The sequence below is a fragment of the Diceros bicornis genome, chromosome 8 (genome assembly GCF_020826845.1).
Source record: "Diceros bicornis minor isolate mBicDic1 chromosome 8, mDicBic1.mat.cur, whole genome shotgun sequence".
Classification (NCBI taxonomy): Eukaryota; Metazoa; Chordata; class Mammalia; order Perissodactyla; family Rhinocerotidae; genus Diceros; species Diceros bicornis.
In genome coordinates, this window is record NC_080747.1 from 64,418,082 (window position 1) to 64,439,701 (window position 21,620).

A 21,620-nucleotide genomic window follows, 5' to 3' on the forward strand; every position below is an offset into this window, starting at 1 on the left:
GATATTTTACATTCTCTTTTTTGTACTAAATCTTTGAAATCTGCTGTGTATTTTACATTTACATCACATCTTAATTTGGACTAGCCAAATTTCATTTGCTCTATAGACACATGTGACTATTAACTATCATATTAGATAGCACAGTTTTGTTTTGTTTTTTTACAGGAAAAGCTTTGCCCTAAGCTAACATCTGTTGCCAATCTTCCTCTTTTTTTTTCCTCCCCAAAGCCCCAGTGCATGGTTGTATATCCTAGTTGTAAGTCATTCTAGTTCTCCTATGTGAGCTGCTGCCACAGCATGGCAACTGACAGATGGGTAGTGTGGTTCTGCAACCAGGAAATGAACCTGGGCCACTGAGGTAGTGAATGCTGAACTTTAAGCACTAGGCCATCAGGGCTGGCTCTCTAGGTAGCACAGTTTTAATCCTATTTTATGTTTATAAATTAGCTGGAATAATTTTATAAGGAGATGCTTCTTCCCAGTCCTAATTCTCAGGTTCCCAGAGGAAGATAGAGCTAGAATATCCAAAAATTACTCATTTGCTTTATCCAACAATATATACATAGCAGTCTCAGAAAACAATACTATTACTATTATCCCACTGTAATTATTTAAAAGAGTTAAAATTTCTTTGGCCTATTCCCTCCCATTTTTGCCCCATGTTTTAGAGTTGTACTGTTACTACAGTGACAGAACATATAACCATTACATTATTTACTCTCTCTTTTACTTCTCATTTAATATTAGTTCCACCAGAAACTGTATATTTAATGCTCACCACAAGTCCTTGTGCTGATGTTTCTCTAGTCATTTTGGTTGTCTGAATGAAGCTTGTTCTCTAGAAGATTCCTCAGGGAGAATTCCTGGGAACAATATTTTCTGAGTACTTGCATGTTTCTGACAAATTTTCTATGCCCTTTGTCCTTGAAAGTAAGTTTTTCTGGAAATGAAATTCTCAGCTCACGTTTTCTTTCCTTGAGAACCTTAAATATGTTACCCTTCCCTCTTATTTTTGGCATACAGTGTTGCTGTAAGAAAATATGATGCTAGTTTAATTTTGTCCCCTATTTGTCATTTGCTCTTTTTTTCTAGATGTGCAAAGGATGTTTTTCATATATATGTTATATTATATATATAAATATATATAATCTTGGTGTAGATCATTGTGTGTCAATATTCTTGGATATACAGTGTGATGTTTCAGTGTGTAGTTTTGAATTTCTTAAAAATTGATATTAGAAAAGTTTTTTTGAATTTTGCTTTTTGTTAGTGTTTAGTAGTTAGTCTTCTTGCTTTGGTTTTCTTCTTTAGATCTCCTATTGTCTGTAAGTTGGATCTTGTTTACCTATCTTCAATATGTGACACTTTCAAGATCCTTTTATCTTTCTTCATTTCTTTTTGATTCTAAAATTTCCCTCTTTTTATGTTATATTTCTCTTAAACCATTTTTTTAATATCCCATTCTTTTGTGGTTTTATTATTATTTATTTATTTATTTTTTAATTTTTTGTTTATTGCAGTAACATTGCTTTATAACATTGTATAAATTTCAGGTGGACATCATTATACTTCTATTTCTGCATAGATTACATCATGTTCACCACTCAAATACTAATTACAACCCATCACCACACACGTGCTGAATTATCCCTTTCGCCCTCCTCCCTCCCCTCTTCCCCTGTGTTTATTCACCTATGTGTTACTTCTAGTTTGATCTTCATTTCTAAAGATTTTTTATCTCTAATTCTTTGATGTCTGTCACCTCATTTCTGAGATTTTCTATTTCTGATTTTGCTGTTATTTCATATCTTTTATCATTTTATTAATGCATTTTAGCTCATTTTGGAATGCATGCTGCCATTTTGATTTATATTTGAGCATGTTTTTGTGGCATGGTTTCATTGTCTGCAGGGATGTTATTTTACCTCGTATTCTCTTATTGTGACTTTCTATGAGTTAAGAGTTGGTACTTTCCTATTACTCATATTTATGTGAATTTAGTTTTTCTGAAATCATAGAAAAAGGCTTGGTTCAGATAGCTTTCTGAGATTTCCTGGCTTTGTTTCTCTTTTTGACTTATATCCAAACCTTTATATTTCTTCATTTCAGATATCTCCTACTCATTTTTTATTTCACTCCCAGAAGTTTTATCTCAGTGTGGGGACCTATCTTGGAAGGAAGCCCTAATGGGTAATTTCTGAGAGTTTATAGGGCCCAGAATGCAACAGATTCTTTATGCCTTAGTACAGGCTTATTAGATTCACCTTCTATTGGATTGGGCAAAACTCTTTATGGTTTTAGATGCTGTGTCACTTTGGCTCATTGCACTTTCCAGTGAATACCTGTTTGGTATTTGGGGGTTGTCTTAATCTGAGGTTCGTTAGACATCTTATTATTTCCTTCTGCCTTCTGCACAGATACTAGTAACACACAAATCTTGTGCTATTGGTGGTTTGTCCTCATTCACTTTTTATTTATTTATTTATTTATTTTTCCCCCAAACCCCCAGTAGATAGTTGTATGTCATAGCTGCACATCCTTCTAGTTGCTGTATGTGGGACGCGGTCTCAGCATGGCCGGAGAAGCAGTGCGTCGTACGCGCCTAGGATCCGAACCCGGGCCGCCAGTAGCGGAGCGTGCACACTTAACCGCTAAGCCACGGGGCCAGCCTCATGTCTTCATTCACTTTTATTTTGAGGTTAATTGGGATACTTTCTCATTTAGTTTTATTGTAAATGTGCTTTGGTTTTTATTTTACCGTGGAGATTTTGGAAAATGCAAAAACTATGCTGCCACCACAGTTGCCATCTTTCCAGAATACAATGCTGTTTTAAATCATCTTCCTGAATATCCAAATTCTAACAATAAACACTTGATTGACACCTGACTAGGCCATCTCTGTACCCTCTGTAGTGTAGGGTAGGATGAATTTGGACATTAGATGTAGTATACATAGAGTTTCTGTTTCTAGGTTCTGTGAACACCTACTATCCATTGGCTGGGCTAGGAAGGCACATTCACTATTATAGCCAGCTGATTTCCATTTTTGCTGATTGAAACTAAAAAAGAGAATCAATTTGAACACAGAAGGCCTGGAAATAACCCCAATAAAGAAGGAAAGGGAAACTCAACTCCATTTCAACAGGAGTTGAAATCCTGATGATGCACCTACTACCTCTTTGACTTTGGGAAAGTCACTTATACTGACTAAACTTAGTTTTTTCATTTCTAAAACACTTTCTTTACTTGGCTAGGAATATTGGGGGAAAACCCCCAAAAGATGAAATGTTTTAGAGAGCTCCTTTAAAACTAGCAAATCACTCTTTTAAATTACTTTTTTTTAAGTCTCTTCTAAATATTATTTCTGTGGTGTTATAAACACCATTGGTGGATCCTCTTTGGCCTTAGGGCTATATGCTACTTTTTAGAACAATATCAGCAGGCCTTGAAGTGAAGATGAAAGGGAGAGGTTAAGAATTGCGTTAGTAAGCACAATGATAAACAATTTAAATATCTTTTGAAAGTACTAAAATAAAATGACACCGAGACATTTGGGGTTTCTCTAACAAAGATTTTATTCTGCGTAATAAATAGCCTAGTTTTTACTCTCCTTTTTTTAATGCAGCCCTTTGTTGATGACACTGGTAAATTTTGGCTTCTACATTTGGTCTGGCTGGACACCCTTGGGCCAGGCAGCCATCTGCCTTGGATGCTTCAGGTTTTGGCTGAGCATAAGACCAAATGACCTTTGAAACACCTTCTTCATGATTCTACTCTTTCATTAGGAAACAGTGTGTATCTTTAGAAAGTTGTATTATACTATATTCACTATACTTTCCAAGTAAACTATATACACAATAGAGTCTAAGAATTTGTGGAATGGAAAAGCTCAGATGGTCATGACTTTCACATTAATTTGTATCACTGATGTAGGAGAAGAGGTAGGGATAGGATAGGGACACAGTGTGCCTATATCCTGGACTAGAGCTAAAACCTTGTGTATGGATCAACTGGGGAATAATCACTCAAAAGCTCAAATTTGGAAAATATAGGGCTTTTGGGAAAAATATGGGGCTATGGGGTTGAACCTAGATAGTATAATTGTGTTCTCTGCCATTTTAAGTCATTTAAGGTCCAGAGTCCTTAAGTCTTGAGCAGAAATAGGCATCCAAGTTATAAAAATATCTAGAGCAGCATTCTGAAAGGTTTTTCTTTCAAATATTCGTTCTACAAAATCCTTTCTGAAAAAATAAATCATGCTAAATGTTAGTAATAACATAAATAAATCGTGTTAAATATATTGAAAAACACTGCATGTTATATACCCCTTTTGAAGTGTTGATGGGATACTGGCATATTAAAAACACTAAAAAATACTAAAGTTTAGAAACCTATTTATCCATCTATAATCTAGGGTTTTTCAGGTGACACCTCTTCCTCTCTTTTTATTTTCAAAAAGCTATTAATATGTTAGAGGCAAGTGGATATTTGGGGCAAACCTCAAATCTTTGAATCTAATGGTATGGACTTGGTGGGGATAGAGGTGTCATGGATTTATTTCCAGGCTTTAAACAATCCTAATAATATTCTAGTGCCTGAAACTGGATAATCAAGTGACCAGAAGTACAATTTCCAATTACGTTAGTGGATACAAGGAAGAACTAGAACCTCTGCTGAAAATCGTAGAAGGATAAATTTGTTCAACATGAGGAGAAAAGAAGTTCCTCCTGGGAGCTTATGCTATGGAAACAGCATAGTGTGATGTTTTAGAATTGGAGACCTGTGCCAAGAATGAATGAATATGCTTGGAAGACATGAGGTAGACAAATGTTATAAACAAACAAATATTTGGCTAATACAATTATTGTTCTTAATTCCCTCTGCCTTTGCCACCTCTTACTATGGAGGTTGAAGAAATCTAAACAGCTACTTTTCTACTCTCACTTGTAGCTATGGGTGGCAATGTGACTGAGTAATGGCTAGTAAAATGTAGGGGCAAGTTGGGAAATTTGTGAGAAACATCTTGCTGTTCAATAAAAGGGAGAAATCTCTGTCTCTAGCAAATACTCTCCAGTTCTGCATCTTTCTTTAAATGAGGCTTGCTACCATGAAGCAAGAAGCCCAATGACAAAATGATGGTGGAGTTTGTGTCCTTGAGTAGCTGAACCAATTGTAGGTACTGCCTAATTATGGACTTTTATAAGAAAAAACAAACTGTATTTGTTTAAGTCATTGCTAGTTGAGTTTCTGTTAATTAAAGCCAAACACACCCTAATTGGTAAAGTAGACGTGTTCTAAACGGTATAAATATTAGACATTCTGTGAGCTCTACTATTTCAAAGACATGCAGTTCCCAAATTCTAATAAGGTTATGAAGTCATCAAGTATTTATTAAAGGAGTTTTCTATATCTACCACCATGCTAAGGATATAAAAGCAATATAAGACTGTCTCTACCGTTTAGAAACTTATGCAGTAATGGGGATGATAAGATTTAAATAAATAAAATAGCTAGAGAATACCTAAAGGATAAATAGTCAAAATACATATATCGATGTTATAAACTATAAATTCTATAAAGGTTCCGACATGGGAAAGAACAATGTTGTCTGGATCAAAAAAGAGAGCAATGAAAATCATTATATTTTTATCTCTTTTATGTAGAACAGTGACTGGTATATAGTAGCTATTCAATAAAAGTTTACTAAATTGAAATATGATTTCAAAAGTCTTGAAGGAAGTGTAGGATATGGATGACGTGCAGAACAGGAAAGCCATTCCTCGGGGTCTATACATATGTTGGTGCTTGTGTGTGTACATATATGAGATAGGAAATTAACAATGAACCAATGACTTGAAGAATTGACCCTGTGTGCTCAAGATGATGAAAGCATGAACTCTGGGAGGTCTTAAATGGCCTGTAGAATTTTTATCTAGAGCAAAAAGGAAGCACCATGACTTCTTGGGCTAACTGAATGAGATCATGAATGTAGAGTTTTAGCAAGATTAATGTGGTTATAATATGCAGGATACAATGGCAAAGGAAAATCATTTAGGGGATTATTACAGCAAATAAGACATTTAACAATGAGTGCTTTTATAGGAGTCGTGGCAGCAGGATTGTAGGACAATGAATTTATCTGAGAGATGTTAGCAGGAAAGCATTTTCTCCTCCCTTGCCTTCTCTCACTCTGTCATATGGTCAAATATATCCCTTCTTCTATTCTACACTGGTCAAATATATCCCTTCTTCTATTCTACACCTGATCCAAGAAGGCATATGTGGTTGAAAAAATATATACAGCAATGCCAACTGGACTAACTTTAAATTCATGACCCCAGATCTCAAGTGAGTCTTTAGTACTACTTGCCAATCCTACTAGATTTCTGTAGTCAATTTGTTCTCTCATTATTCTAGACTACTTTATAATCTTGTCTCTCCTCAATCCTCCAACACCCCATAGCCTATCTTCACTCTCACTCTGTCTTCACGGAAGAAGTGGAAGCCAACAGAAGGCAACCTCCACATCCTCCCAGAAGTCTACTCTTCTAACTTCATCTGAGCCCATATACTCTGCCTTCCCAACATTTAACTTTGGGTGTCCTATCCTTTCTCTTATTTAAGTCAACACTTCCTCTTATGTACTAGATCAGCCCTATTTAAAGTATGAACCATGGGCTGCTTCTGGTCATGGACTGATGACTGTTACCAGTTTGTGATGAGACAAGCACAGAAATGGAGAAGAAATGTATAGGAACTTTTATAACAATTTGATAGAGTTGTTTATGTCTGTTGAATCTTGTAATTAAAAAAAATTGGTCTTGTATATAATGTGACTGTTTTCTTATTTCATTATTCTAATAATTCTTTTGTATTGTGTTTTACAAAAGCACTGGTTTTTGACAAATTGGTGGGAAAACCCTGGGTTTTTATCACCAGATAGTTTGAGAAACACTGCATTTGATCCTATTCCCTTTGAGGACTTCTCTCCTGCAATTGTTCCCTTTCTTGGAACATAAAATTTTTCTTTAAATCTGTATCATTCCCATCATTATACAAATAAGCTATACTAGCTCCCATGTTAAAGTAAATTTCCCTTAACCTACCATTCCCCTTCAGCTCCTGCTGTGTTTCTCTGCTCCTCCTATAGCAAAACTAATTGAAAGAGTTGTCTGTTCTCACTATCGCCTGCATAATTTCTTCCTGTTTTCTTTGTACCGTTCCAATAAGACTTATCCACACCACCCCAAAATAGTTGACTTTGTCAAGCTCACCAGTGATCTTCACATGGCCAAATCCAATGTTTAATTCTTATTCCTTGTATTTCTTAATCTATCATCAGCATCTGGCACTGTTACTCACCCCTCCTCAAAATATTTTCTGTGTTTAGTGGAGCAGCATTCTTCTTATTTTTCTTGCATTACTGGTCACTTCTCAGTCTCCTTTAATGGAACATTCTCACTTTTCTCTAAATGTTAGATTGCTTCAGGACTCAGTCCTTGAACTTTTTCTAATCTATGCCTACTTCCCAGTTGATCTCATCCAGCTCCAAGGCTTTGATGACCATCTAGCCTGATAAGACTCCAGCCCCAACTTCCTTCTCATTGCTAGATCCCATTGATAGAGCCTCTCTGAATTCTAAATTCCATATTCATATATCTAATTGCCTATTCAACTTCTCTGTTTGAATATCTAATTGGCATTTCAAACTTAAAATATCTAAAATAGACTTAATTTTCTTCCCAAACTTTTTCCTCCCCTAGTCTTCCACATCTCAATAAATGGTATCCCATCTTTCCAGTTGCTTATATTAAAATCTCTGGAATTATCTTTACTCCTCTCCTTTTCTTGAACCCTATATCCAATTTATTAGCAAACCCTGTTGGCTTTACCCTCAGATTATATTTCAAGTCTCACCATTTTCCTCTGCTCTTGCTAATACAACCCTAGTCCAAGCCACCATCATTTCTCTTCTGGATTTCTTCAGTAAACTCCAAACTGGTATTTGTGCTTCCATTTTTGTTCCCCTAAATCTGTTCACCACAGAGTAACAAAGTGATTTCTTTTAAAACCTAGATCAGATTTAGTCAGTCCTTGGCTCAAAACCCTTCACTGGTACCCCTCTCACTCAGAAAAAAACTTCAAATTATTATGTTAGACCACCGGCTCCACCTGATCTGGCCACCTGCTCCCTATAAGGCTCTCGCCTATCCCAGCCCTCTAGTTTACTTCCTTTCACCCACAGGGTGTCTGCTGTCTTTAGAACACACTGAGCTCTTTCCTGATTGACAGCTGTTGCACTTTTATGTCAGAGCCTTTGTATTTTACTGTTCCTTCTGCCTGAAATGCTTTCTCTAGTTATATGCAGGGCTTACTCCCTCATCTCGTCAGATCTCAGCTCATTTCAATTTCTCAGAGAGGCGTTTCCTGACCAAGTTTTACAAAATAACACAAATCCCTCTGCACCACTCTATATCCCCTAACCCTGCTTTGTTTTTCTTTACAACACTTTTCACCCACCTATTAAAATATTATGTGTGTGTTTGTTCATTGTTTGTTTCTCCCCTCTAGAACTATTATGATTGAAATCCTTGTAAAAATTATCTTTATTCCTTTGAATTAGTTGGGTCCATGTTTGGTCCTTTTGCCTGTTGGGCAAACTTGGTCACAAGCTCACACTCCTCTGCCCCACTCTCCAGTGCTGTTGTCTATGCCTTTTAGCCATGACTCTCTCCCACCCACCTGCCCTCACAGCCCCACTTCTCCTGAGCATCCATTACACGGGCATTCAGTTTTATAACAGAGTGTGGGACTTGCAGGGCCTCTGCCAAAGCTCTGCTCATCCAAAGTCATTTAGTGAAGGAGTCCATTATGACCGGCACTTGCTGAGATAAATCCCTCGCCATGGAGGCAGCTCACTCACAGCGGCCACAGTTCTCCACGTAATGGCATTCTGCTCTGCCTGGCATGCATCCTGATGGGGACTCTGCCCCCCTGGAAAAACACCAAATCACATAGACACATCCAATAATGACAACAGCCACAGCAATAAAAAACAAATATTCACAGGATTGCCTGAAGAGAGACAAAGAAACCGAGCTTTTCAGTCCCAGTGATTGCTCAGGTTTTCGCCCCTCAGCGTGATGGCATTGCTAGGTCAGGCAACTGAGGCCCTGTGCTCTTTCGCAGTTTGGTATGCTGGTTCCTCTAGAAACCAAGTTCTTACAGACGCTGACAGTTTTCACCCCCAACACTCAAGAATCCTTTTGTGCGGGGAAAGGAGGATTTTTTTTTAAATGTCTTCTTTCAGTTGAAGGCACCTGGGAAATTCTTCCAATAACTAGTAAAAGAGTTTTGATTTTCAGGGTGCAATCAGACCACAGAGGATCCCTCCCTTCCCATTCTCTATTAGCTTTATTTATTCATTTGGGAGCAGAAAGCGGAGACCAAGAGGAAGGGAGGTGTATATTTATTAATAGTGTAATTAGGACTTCAGTCTTCCAGTGAAGAAATATTCTATTAAACTGGTAAAGTCTTTTGGAATAAGATATCCCACCAAATGATGAATTTCAAAATGTTTGTTTGAATAAAAAGCACATTGAAAGACAAAAAGCATGTTCCTTTAAATTATCTTTATATGGTAGAATTTCTAGGATGAGGATAATTCAGTCACATATTATTAAGCTTAGATATTTAAGCAAATAGGAATGCTTTGAGTAGATATAAATAGTCAAAAGCATGGACATATATCACAACCTTCTTCCTGAAGCAACTTCATTTGTATATTTTGACCAAGGGAAAGCTGAGAGAAATTTAATAATAGTCTTCAGAAAGATGCAAGTTTGTCACATACTAAATGTGCTTTATTGCCATGGAGAACAGAATGAAGCAAATGAATTTCAGTGGTGGAGATTTAGGTAGAAGTTGGATGAATTTTCAGAGAGTGAAGATTATTACACTTGGGGGGAGACTGATAATGAAAGATAAACTGCTTTTGCAGTGGAATTCTGGAAATGCCATAAGCCCTCAATATTCATACAGACTCTGAACATTTGGACAAGTCATAGAATAGTTCTGTTTTTTCAACTGTAAAATGAAGAAGTAGATCCTTACAGATCCTTCTATCTGTTAAGCACATACTTGCTTAGTGGCAAAGGGCTAAACTATTTGAATGGTTGAGGTCTTCCCAGGTAGAAGTTTCTTTATGATGAAATCTCATAATTGCAAATAGAAAGCCCGAGACTGCACTGCGACACAACAGCTTCAATAAGAACTCCTGGTTCTGTGTCCTCCTCTTCTGGGGGAAACAGAGTTGTGGTGCCCATGGTTGCTGGCATGATACCACATCAAGAGTTTATTTCTCCACCCCGATGGCTGGGAAATGGCATGTGCACTAAGCCCTCAACAGCACTGAGGAGTTTTGGGGTGTGTGTCTTCAATACTGTGGGAGCTGACGTTTCCGTTGCTGTTTCCTAGGAGGAAACAGCAGCTTCTGCCTGCCATATGTTCATATAACACTGCATGCCAACTTGCATGCCATATCATGCCAGCCTGGAAACAAGTATGTTCACCAGTACTATATTAGCATCATTCTACTTGCAATCTAATTAATAATTAGCTGTCTTCCTGCAGCCCTTGAAGACAAATGTGGGAGCAACTTTGTCATGTTTATTAAGAATAAACTTATCTTCTAGTGTTTTAATATAGACAATGGAAAAGGGAAATTTCAAAAGGTATGGAACATTGGTGAATCTGAGTGAAAGGTTCAAGGGACTCTGTACTGTTTTTGAAACTTCCAGGGAGTCTATAATCATTTCAAAATAAAAAGTTAAGAAAAAAATCTGTGATACAAGTTCAAGGCTGGCCTCCTATATCTACAGAGTAAGCAATAACTTATACAGTATCATTTCAAGCATTTACAAAATCCACATTTACAAAGTTCCTGTCAGAAATTAAAACTCTGATTCCATTGACTCTTTTACAGATCACTTTAGCATAAATGAAAGATTGAGGGAAAAATTATGAGAAAGTGAATGACCAAGCTCAAGGAGGCTGACTGTTCCCTACTATATAACCCTGCCCACAGCTGTCCTTGAGAAGAGTTCCTCATTACGCTCTTCAGACTGGGCTGTTGGTGAGTAAAGGCTCTGTGTTTTACTGGAGTACAAATAATTGAGACCATTTTACAATTCCAAAAGAAAAACTTAAATGACCTATATATATCTTTGACATCTTTAAAGATTTCTCAATGTAGCATCAAATAATTGCATAAGCTTTTCCTCTAAATTGAGCTATATTCATGAATATTTTTCTGTGCATTTTTCTCTTAGGAACATAAAATATTTGTCTTCTTCTGCACATTAAAAGATGTGATTTCTTGGTGCTGGCCCGGTGGCGCAAGCGGTTAAGGGCGCGCGCTCCGCTGTGGCTGCCTGGGGTTCGCCGGTTCGGACCTGGGCGAGCACCAATGCGCCGCTTGTTAAGCCATGCTGTGGCGGCGGCCCATGTAAAGTAGAGGAAGATGGGCATGGATGTTAGCCCAGGGCCAGTCTTCCTCAGCAAAAAAGAGGAGGATTGACATTGGATGTTATCTCAGGGCTGGTCTTCCTCACAAAAAAAAAAAAAAAAAAGATGTGATTTCTTGATAGTTTAGAAAACTTATGCCATTGCTAAATAATTGAATTCAGTTAGGAGAAATATTTCTTTTCAACTTAGGAAGTAAGTTAATATTGGTACTTTAGCCATTGTAAAGTTATTATTAAGAGGGAAGTAGCTAGCTATTTACTAATTTTGCTACAAAATTAGATTAAAATAAGAACAATTTTTATTTAAGTAATGTTGAAATGTTAAATTTCATACTAAAAATGTGAAATAGGAAGTAGGCTGTATAAACCCATTTAGTTAATGTATAAGCAATAAGTAAGGTAAGAAAATACAGTAAGACTGTATTAGAATAATACATTTTTAGAAATGAAAGAGAACTTACAATGTCATGCCAGTCTTGTGAGAATTAGGTAGAGGATGTGGTAGGGAGGCTGAATGGTGAGCTGGAACCCGGAGCATCTGTGTTCTAATGCAGTGCTCATTTCATGACAATTAAGCAGACATAAAGTGACTAAAAGAATACCATGTATTTGTTAATGTATATTATAACTATTCCTCACTAAAATATATATTTGTGTTTATACACACATATATAATATATGCTATATACAAAAATAAGGCTGTATTGTAAAAGCAACATGTTTGTAAGTAGTACAAGCACTTCTTATGGCTTCAAAACTAGTACTTTTCCCAATAGCATCTACAGATTTATAATTGATGTTGTAAAAAGAGAATTTGTACAATCTCCCAAACTTTTTGGAGTTTTATTAAAATAACCAAGTTTCCTGGAAGTGATGTTTTTATTCTAATTCAAACCATACTGTTTGATATATATTTAGACCAGAAAAACTAAGTACAGTGATTTGAATTGATATCCTGAGCACTAGTAGAAACCTGAAATATATAATTGCTTATTTTATGGGCAATGTGGTAGAGCAAACCCCTCATTGACAATGGAGTGAGACATGAGGAGTGAGACATGAGACTAGAGGAAAAGAGAAGGAGTATGATGCATTTTGATCACTTACCTTTCTTTTATTTTTTTTTGTTTATATTGATTAGAAACTGCAATGATATTTATTGTATGAATTATGATTTCAGAGGGAGATTTTTCTCTTGTGGGTTGTGTCATCAGTGTTGTGGAGTGATGCTAAAGAAGTAACAGAGATTTGTGGAAAGTGGCGTGGGGCCGTGTTCCAGTTACCAATTGCTGCATAACATTAAAAAAAACATTTTATTAAGTTCACAGTTCTGTAGGTCACTAATTCAAGGACAGTCTGTCTCTACTCCAAGATATTCAGGGCCTCAGCTGGGGTAGCTTGAAGAGCTAGAGATGGTTGGGATGGCTGGGATCCTGCAATGTCTAAGTTGCTCATTCTCTCATGTCTGGCACCTGAGCTGGGATGACTGAACAGCTAGGGGAAGGATGTTATCACTTTTCTTCATACAGTCCCTCCACATGGCTACCTGGGTCTTCCTTACAGCATGGAAGGCTAAGGGTAGTAAGGGTTCTTCTATGGTACTTGGCTTCCCTCAGAGCAAGAGTTTCAAGAAAAGGGCAACAGAAACTGCTGGTTCTCTTAGGAATTAGGCCCAGAACTGGCAAGTATCACTTCCAGCATATTCTATTGGTCAAAGCAATCAGAGGCCAGCCCAGATTCAAAGGACTCCATTGATTCTACCTTTGGAATTGACAGTGGGCACTTTGGATAGAAGCTACCACAAGCCATAGGAAAATTTTTCAGTTTACATAGTTTTGTAGATATTCATGTAGTTTTAAATAGATGATACTCTGTTATTTTTATAGTTAAAAAAAATCCATGGATTAAAAAATATGTTTTAATGAGCGGAAAGTCAATTTCAGACATAAATTCAGAGGAAGCTGGAACACAGAAAGTTGTATTAGACTCTGAAAGAGTCTCTATAGGAAAAAGAATAGTAGAGACCAATTGCCCACGTCTCTTTAAACTAGACTGGAAAAAAAATATGCAGTAGGGATCAATGTTGCATTGGCAAGGAGGTACTATCGGTCTTTTTAACTCCAAATATCTATGATGTGTTGTAATATTTGTATTCTTTTGTGGCCGATAAAACTATGTCATAAAGTTCACTGAACTGTTAACATTGTCTGTCCATTTTGGGGATTATAGCCAAGCATGTGACCTCGTCCCTGGGATGCTATTGAACTGCATAATCTATCACCCAGTGCAATTTGTTGGTGCATTAAAGGAAGTTAAGTACATTGCAGCTGTGAAACTCCTCTAAGCAGAACACTTCTTCCTCTTCTGTGAAAAAAAGTGCAGAAATTCTTTCATCAGGCTATTTGCGAGTCCCTTGCTCCTCTGTGTCAGCTGCCCTTGGCTGCAAGATAACCATAAAACATTTACTGCAAAGCCATGAAGAATCCATATGTCCATTTGATGTGTCAGGCCACCGAGAAGCCAGAGCTCGTGGGGTAGCATAAGGATATCTGAAGGTGACACATGCTGTCAGTTGATGAACAGAGATGCAGAAGGGGATTCTGGCAGCCTCTATCTTGGCCTTGACAACTTGTGATGGTGACCAGGTGGGGTGTGTTATCTTAATAGTCTGGAGCTCTTGTGAATTATTTGCTGATAGATGTAAACAGCTGTTATTCTTGGTAATGGAAAGCAATTAGAAACATCTGTACTCTTGGCTATGAGTAATGCCTCCTATCCTCACTGCTCCCAAGTGCCAATTGGAAATAACTACATCATCGGGATGGTGTTGGCAATTCTACACTGCATTATGGGCTGATGATTAGTACTGAGCTGTGAAGAACAAGAGGTGAAGTGCGGAGGAAAGAGCCTTTACCTAAGATTTACGAAGCAAGTGGGGAAAGTTACTGCTTTATCTGTGCAACAGAAGGCAAGCACTGTGGCTTTGGAAAAGGTACATTTGCATCAGTCTCAGAGCTCTCTCACTATAAAATTTACCACTTCCTAAAGGAAACGATGTTGACTTGTTCATTCGAGAAGTCTAACATAGAGATTAAGCATGGGCTACAAAGTTGGACTGCCCAAATTTGCATCCCAGCTCTGCTACTTGTGTGACTTTGGGCAAGTTGCTTAACCTCTCTTAGCTTCAGTTTCTTCATCTATAAAATGGATATAATACCTTCTCTATAGCATAGCTATGAGAATCAAATGCATTTGTTAGATGAAAAGTGCTTGGAACAGCGCACAGAGAATAGTGAGTAGCCAGCCAATCTCAGCTATTGTTGTTGTTATGGAACATCCACTATGTGTTTGGCACTACTAGGCTCTGGATACAGCCTTGAGCAGCACATTCAAAACAGCCACTCGCCTAGTCATCGCAACTTAGTGTAACATTCATAAAAGTGTAATATTCATAAAAGTATCTAAAGCCAAGTACATAGAAGAAACTTAACATAGTTTATTTCTCTTTTCTTTTGCCTTCCAGGGCAAGAGCTATGTGCTAGTTTCCCAAAGACTGAAAACTAGGACCTATGATGAGCCCTAGATCTACTGCAGGTCCTAGTTGTTGATGTTTTGAAAGAAATATGAATCTGTAAGTCGCTACCTTTGGGGTAGATAAAAGTTACTTAGAAGGATTTTATTGCTAGATCTGTTAAGTAATTATATTCTAGTACTTATTCTCACCACACACAGATTCCTATAGGTTTCTTCTTTCTGATGCTCATTAAGTTACACAGTATACACACATTGCCAAGTTGAAATATAGTACCATCTATATGCCTCATCATTTAGAAAAAATCAAGACCAAGTTCTGTCCCTGAATACAGTTGTCTCAGTATATAGTTTCGTGATGGAGATTTCTGAGGAAGACAAATGTTTGTCATCGGGAGGTGATGAAGTATTTAATGAATTCTGTCATAAGAAGGGGAAAATTGAGGGCCGGCCCCGTGGCTTAGCAGTTAAGTGTGCATGCTCCGCTATTGGCGGCTGGGGTTCGGATCCCAGGCGCGCACCGACGCACCGCTTCTCCGGCCATGTTGAGGCCGCATCCCACATACAGCAACGAGAAGGATGTGCAACTATGACATACAACTATCTACTGGGGCTTTGGGGAGAAAAAGGGAAAAAAAGGAGTAGGATTGGCAATAGATGTTAGCTCAGAGCCGGTCTTCCTCAGCAAAAAGAGGAGGATTAGCATGGATTTTAGCTCAGGGCTGATCTTCCTCAAAAAAAAAAAAAAAAGAAGGGGAAAATTGAGACAATTGTTTTTTTCTGCAAGTTGAGTATCATTTTAGGAATGATAACCTACCTGACAGAGACTTTGTCTTGGGGTAAGACAACATTTTCACTCACTCCTTTAACAAATACATTTGTTAGTTCCTCTGTTCTGTCATGTGTATACTAGGAAAATGAATAAGAAGAGAACACAGACCTTTCAAAGTTACATTGATTTTTCCACACATTCTATTGATTTAGAATTTATATTTGATGTTTGTGTGAAGATAGTGGATTATCTTGAAATATGTGTCCAATTAAAATCTAGAATTATGAAAATAGAGCAGGGTTTGCTCTAGTTTGCTATAGACAAGAATTATAAAATTGAGATGTTTGAAAACTAATGCAAAGAGTGAAAGGGTTTCAATAAAAATGAGAAAATCCTCAGAGCTAGGTGAGTTAAGACTTAAAAGAATATGCTGTAAGCAACGTGCTAAATTTACAGTGAGTCTGGCATTTTGTTGGATACCAACAAACGCTTATTAATTTAACTATATTTAAGAACCTTACAATATAGGGGGAGGAGACTTTAATCAAACGAATGCTTAATCATGCTGACAATACATTTGATATTTTAATGCTTTTTTTGCTGTTGTTGCTAGAAGTCCTTACATGTCTTGCTCAATTGCTCACATGAAGGGAAGGCATGGATTCTGCTATTCCCATTTATCAGCTATAGAAACTGAGACTTAGAGCATTTAATCCATTTTGTAGTAATTCATTAATAAATATGACTTTCAATCTTCTGGCTTCTATTTGGAAATCTTTCTCTTTTGAATTTGTTCTTGCTTGCAAGTAGAATGCATTTAAAATGGAAAGGTTAACTAGAAAAGACAGTAAAACTCAAGGAGACTGGTAAGTCCTCAAAAACATGTCTTCACCATCGTGAAGAATGAGACAAGCATATGACATCATAAGAGCAGCTGAGAATGAACTCTGTCTCACCAGGTATCCGGGAGTGATTTATTAGCAAACTTCTCTAGAAGGAATTTGGCCAGTAGAAGCTTCTCTTTCTTTTGTTTCCATTTCCTGGACTCCCCATGACTATCTACCCTACCAACCTCAACCTGAAGCCCATCCAATTAACCAGTTTTAGGGATTCACGTGTTTTCTTTGACTTATTCTCTCCTCTCCATTGCCTTACTTTTGTCCCTTGTCTCCCACTTGGACTCTTGCAGTAACCCTCCAATTGAAATCCCTGTTTCTATTCTTGTCCCCTTCAGATTCATCTTCCACTCAGTTGCCAGTGACCTAGCCAATGAACATCTGATCATGCTGTATTATTTCTTAAACACATCGTATTAGTTCACATTGCCAAAAGAAGAAGGTTCAAGTTTCCTAACATATCATACAAGGCCCTGAATTACCCAGTTTCTACTTCTTCAATCCCGTCTCTCACTTTCTCGGTTTTGAAATTTGTTCTTGAAACTGCGCATCATCGCCCTGCACGTATGGCTTTGTTCATACTGTTCTCTTTGATGACAATGCCCTGTTCGTATTTCTTTGCCTGAAAAACTCCTAGATAATCCTGTGGAGTGTCTCTCCAGAGTTATCTCTGCCAGGAAGCCCTCTGGACCCCTCAGCGCATAGTAGTGGTGTTTTCCCTGTGCCGTTTCTTGGGCTTATCCCTACCATTCATATTTTGTTGCTTTTAAATTACCTGTTTGAGGTCTAGACTGTGAGATACATGAAAGCTGAAAATCGCATCTTATTGGTATTTGCATCCTTAACATCCTCTATAGTAGGTCCTCAATAAATATTTGTTTGATGATTAAAATACCAATGATGATTATTATAATAATAATGTATATAGGTCACACAGTGAGTGGTGGAGCCAGGGTTATAACACACCTGTAACTGGCTCTTTTAAATATTCTTCTGAACTGAACTAAATTTTGCCTAAATCCTGGGTTCTTGAGTTAGCCTTGCAATTTGCTTACTATGTAACCTGGGGAATATGATTCCTCCAATTCTATTTCCTCTTCTAGAAAGAAGAACAATAATGTCTTCTCTATGTACATAAAATGGTTACTATTGTTCCAATTATCTCAATGTCTCTAATCCTTTCCCACCCATAAACAAGGCTAGAGGGGCCCTATAAACTACTCCCTGCCTCTCAGTTCTAGGATCTCACGAAATGCCCCCTGGCTTCACCTTTTCATTGCCTACTCCATTTGGACTTGATACTGCAGACTGCCCTGGTAGTTGCTGAGCCTACTGAACTGTAGGATGCTATTTTGTATTTCTCATTCATTCACTCTTTCAACAAATATATATCAAGCACCTGCTATGTGCCAGATAGTGTACTAGAGACTTAGTGTACATCAGGGAACAAAAGGCAAAATATCTGATCTTGAGGAGTGTATATTCTAGTGGGAATGACAGACAATAAAAAACAAATGTAATAACTAAATTAATTATATAGTAGATTAGAAAGTGATGTTGTGGGTATCTCAACTCCAGGTCATCACTTTGCTATGATGGCCAATCTTGGTTCTGAGAACCCAGTGCTGACCAGAGATTCTGAGCCTCTCTATGTACCTAAGAGAGTATTTTGGATAAAGGACATGATCAAATAAGTTAATAAATGTCAAATGTATTGTAAACCAGTTTTATATCTGATTATCTCAGAACCACATTGCCTTCCAAGGTGTTAGCTGGCAAGGTGTTAGAGGAGATAACCCAGGACATCGCAGGTAATAAGAAATGCTCCTGGCCTTCCTGCCTAAACCAAATCCCTGGTGCCGTTGGGTGGGAGATGAGGGTCCCGCTGAAGAAGAGAACAGATATAAAAGACATGTTCTGAGAGATACATCCATTTCCTCTCAGACAACCAGTGCCAGGAAACATTCACGGCCTTTTTTCAACCTGGGATATACTAAGAAAAATTCTAAAGTTACAATAGTTCTCCTCCACAAGGAGGCCAAAATTGAGTATTTTCTTGGGGATTTAGAATATTTACATAAAAATATAAGAATTTCAATGCAAGAAGGCAATGCTAAGTGCTGAATGTCAGGTGTAAATAACTTCTGTAGTAGTTCCCAGAGGGCAGTGATGATTGGAATCTCAGGCAGCTTGTAAAGGCTCCAGGGAGGCAGTAAAGCTAGAATCGTACCTTAAAAAGAGGCTAGTACTTAGGAAGTAAAATGAAGTTAGGGAAAGAAAGCTAGAAGAATGGGCAAGGTGGGGATGAAAGAATCCTGGACTTGGGGTTGAATTTATTTTTGAGTTGCAACTATCCTACCTACTAACTGCCAGCCACTGGACAAACCTCCTAACATTTCTGAGCCTTGGATTCATTCTCTAGACTTCACAGGGCAATTGTAAAGAATATATGAGATCATGGGATGTAAAAGTTGTTTAATTCATATAAAGATTTACACAAATATGGGCTATTACTTTTATAATGGATGTCAATAGTTTTTGCTTTTCCAGCATGCATTTTTCTCTTTTCTTGTAAGAACACACCAATTTTGTTTTGGGGAGTTATCCTTCTTCCTCTAGATAGCATGCCTTCTCATAGCTAAGGGTTAGCATGCAGCCCAGGCCAGGTGAATTATATGCTATTTCCCTGGGATTTGACTCTTGAGAAGAGTGACAGAAGGATGAAAAGTTGTTAACACTGATTCGCCCTGGTATTAGGATCCTGAAAATACTATCCTCCAGTTCGTATAACTTAGGACCTACCGTGGTTCTTATCCTTTCTTCCTTTCTGAATCTGTTTTTTTTTTTTTTTTCCTTTCCTGCGTTTCCTTAGAGTCTGTAAGATGTTCCATATCCTTGTGATAAATTTATTTTCTCTATTAAATTTTCCAGAGTCAGTTTCTGCTTCTTGTAACTGGAGAACCCTGACCAATATAGGGGCTTTGGGGGCCTCTGAAGAATTTGAAGGCAAAGGTGGTATCTTTCATTTTTGTATATATCCAACAATAATGCTGGCTCCAATACATACACTTAGTAAATGTTGGCTGAAATAAAACATGTGCACATGGACTGGACTGAGTAGAAGTGTTCATATGAAGGAAGGAAGAAAGGTAATATGAAGAAAATTATAGGTACTACACTGAGGAAGGCCTTGAGGGACAAACCAAATTCTTAATTATTTGGGAATTGAGAGAACTTGAAAGCTTTTATCCAGAGTTGCAAGGTGTGATGGCTAAGGGAGTGATGTAGGAAGAGCAGTGTTTTAGAAATATTAATTACACAGGCAGGGAAGAAACTAAAATTCATCAGTGCCTTCCAGGCTCTGGTCCAAATGCTCCCCATGGATTACCATAGGAAAGTCACCAGTTCCTCACAACAGTCCATGAGATGGGTACCATAATTATCCCCATTTTATAGATGAGGAAACACAGACACAGACTGGCCAAATAATTTACCCAAGGTCAGACAGCTAGCAACAGGTAGAGCTAGGATTGAAACCTAGGAAGTCTGACTGAAGAGCCCAGGCTTTAACCATTACACTGTTCTGCCTCCGTAAGATGGCTGTGCAGATGGGGAGAGGAAAGAGTTTTCACGGAGGCAGTAAAGAATCCAAGTCATAGATCTGGGCTAGAGTGGTAGCTGGAGGAATAGATAAGTAAATAGATAGCATAAAGTAAGGGTTGTCAGGACTTGGCCTTACTGGATGTGGGCTGATATTAGGGAAAAATGAAGTGCCATTAATTAATTAATTAGTCAGTAATTTATCCATTAATTCCACAAGCATTTATTGAACATCTACCAAATGCACTATTCTATGTGCTAGGGATGCCCTGGTGAACAAGGCAGACACGTTCTTGGTTGTCATGTAATACACATTCTACTGGGAAGGAACCGACCATAAAGAAATAAATCAACAAAAAATATCAGGTAGCAATAAGTGCTATCATGAAAATAAAAGAGTAAAGTAATAGAGAGGGATTAGGATCTGTTGACATAGACTGAATACTCCAGAAAGGCCACCCTGAGGAGTTGACACATACACAGAGATCAGAATGATGGGAAGGAACCAAACATCTAAAGATCTGGAGGCAAGTGTCCCAGCAGAGGCACCAGCAAGTACAAAAGCCTCAAGGAAAAAACGGGCAGGGCATGGTTGGAGAACCCAAGTAAGGCAAGTAAGTGTGTATGGGGTGCTATGGGCAAAGAGTAGAGAGAGATGAAGACAGAACAGTGAACAGAGCCCACTTTATACAGGGCACTGGATGCCAGGGTCAGGGGTTTTAATTTGGAAGGTTTAAATAGAGCAGGTACATGATATAATTTCTGTTTTAAAGAAAGTCACTATGGCTAACATGTGAAAAAGGAATTGTAGTATAACAAGAGTAGAAGCCAAGCAACGTGTGGAGAGTCAAATAGTAGCAGTTTAGTTTGTAGCTATAGAGATGGAGTTCACGGATTTGGGACATATTTCAGAGGTAGAATTGATAAGATTTGCTGATGGATTAGATATGGAAAGGAATAGATTTCGAAATATTTGCTTGAGCAATTAGGTAGACTGTGGTTCTATGTATTGACGTGAAAAAACAAGGGGGAGACAGGTTTTTCATGTCTTGGAAATTTTGTTTGGGGCATGTTAATGAGATGCATATTAGAAATTCAAATGGCAATATCAAGAGGTCAATTGGATCTAAAAGTCAATTTTGGGTAAAGTTCAAGGCTAGAGAAATAAATCTCAGAATCACTGGAAATATGGATGTTCTTTAAAACTGTGGGACTGGATGAAATCACCTAATGAGAAGGTATAAAGAAGGCAAGGAGCCCTAGCTCCAAAGTCTGAGGCTTTCCAATATTGAGGTC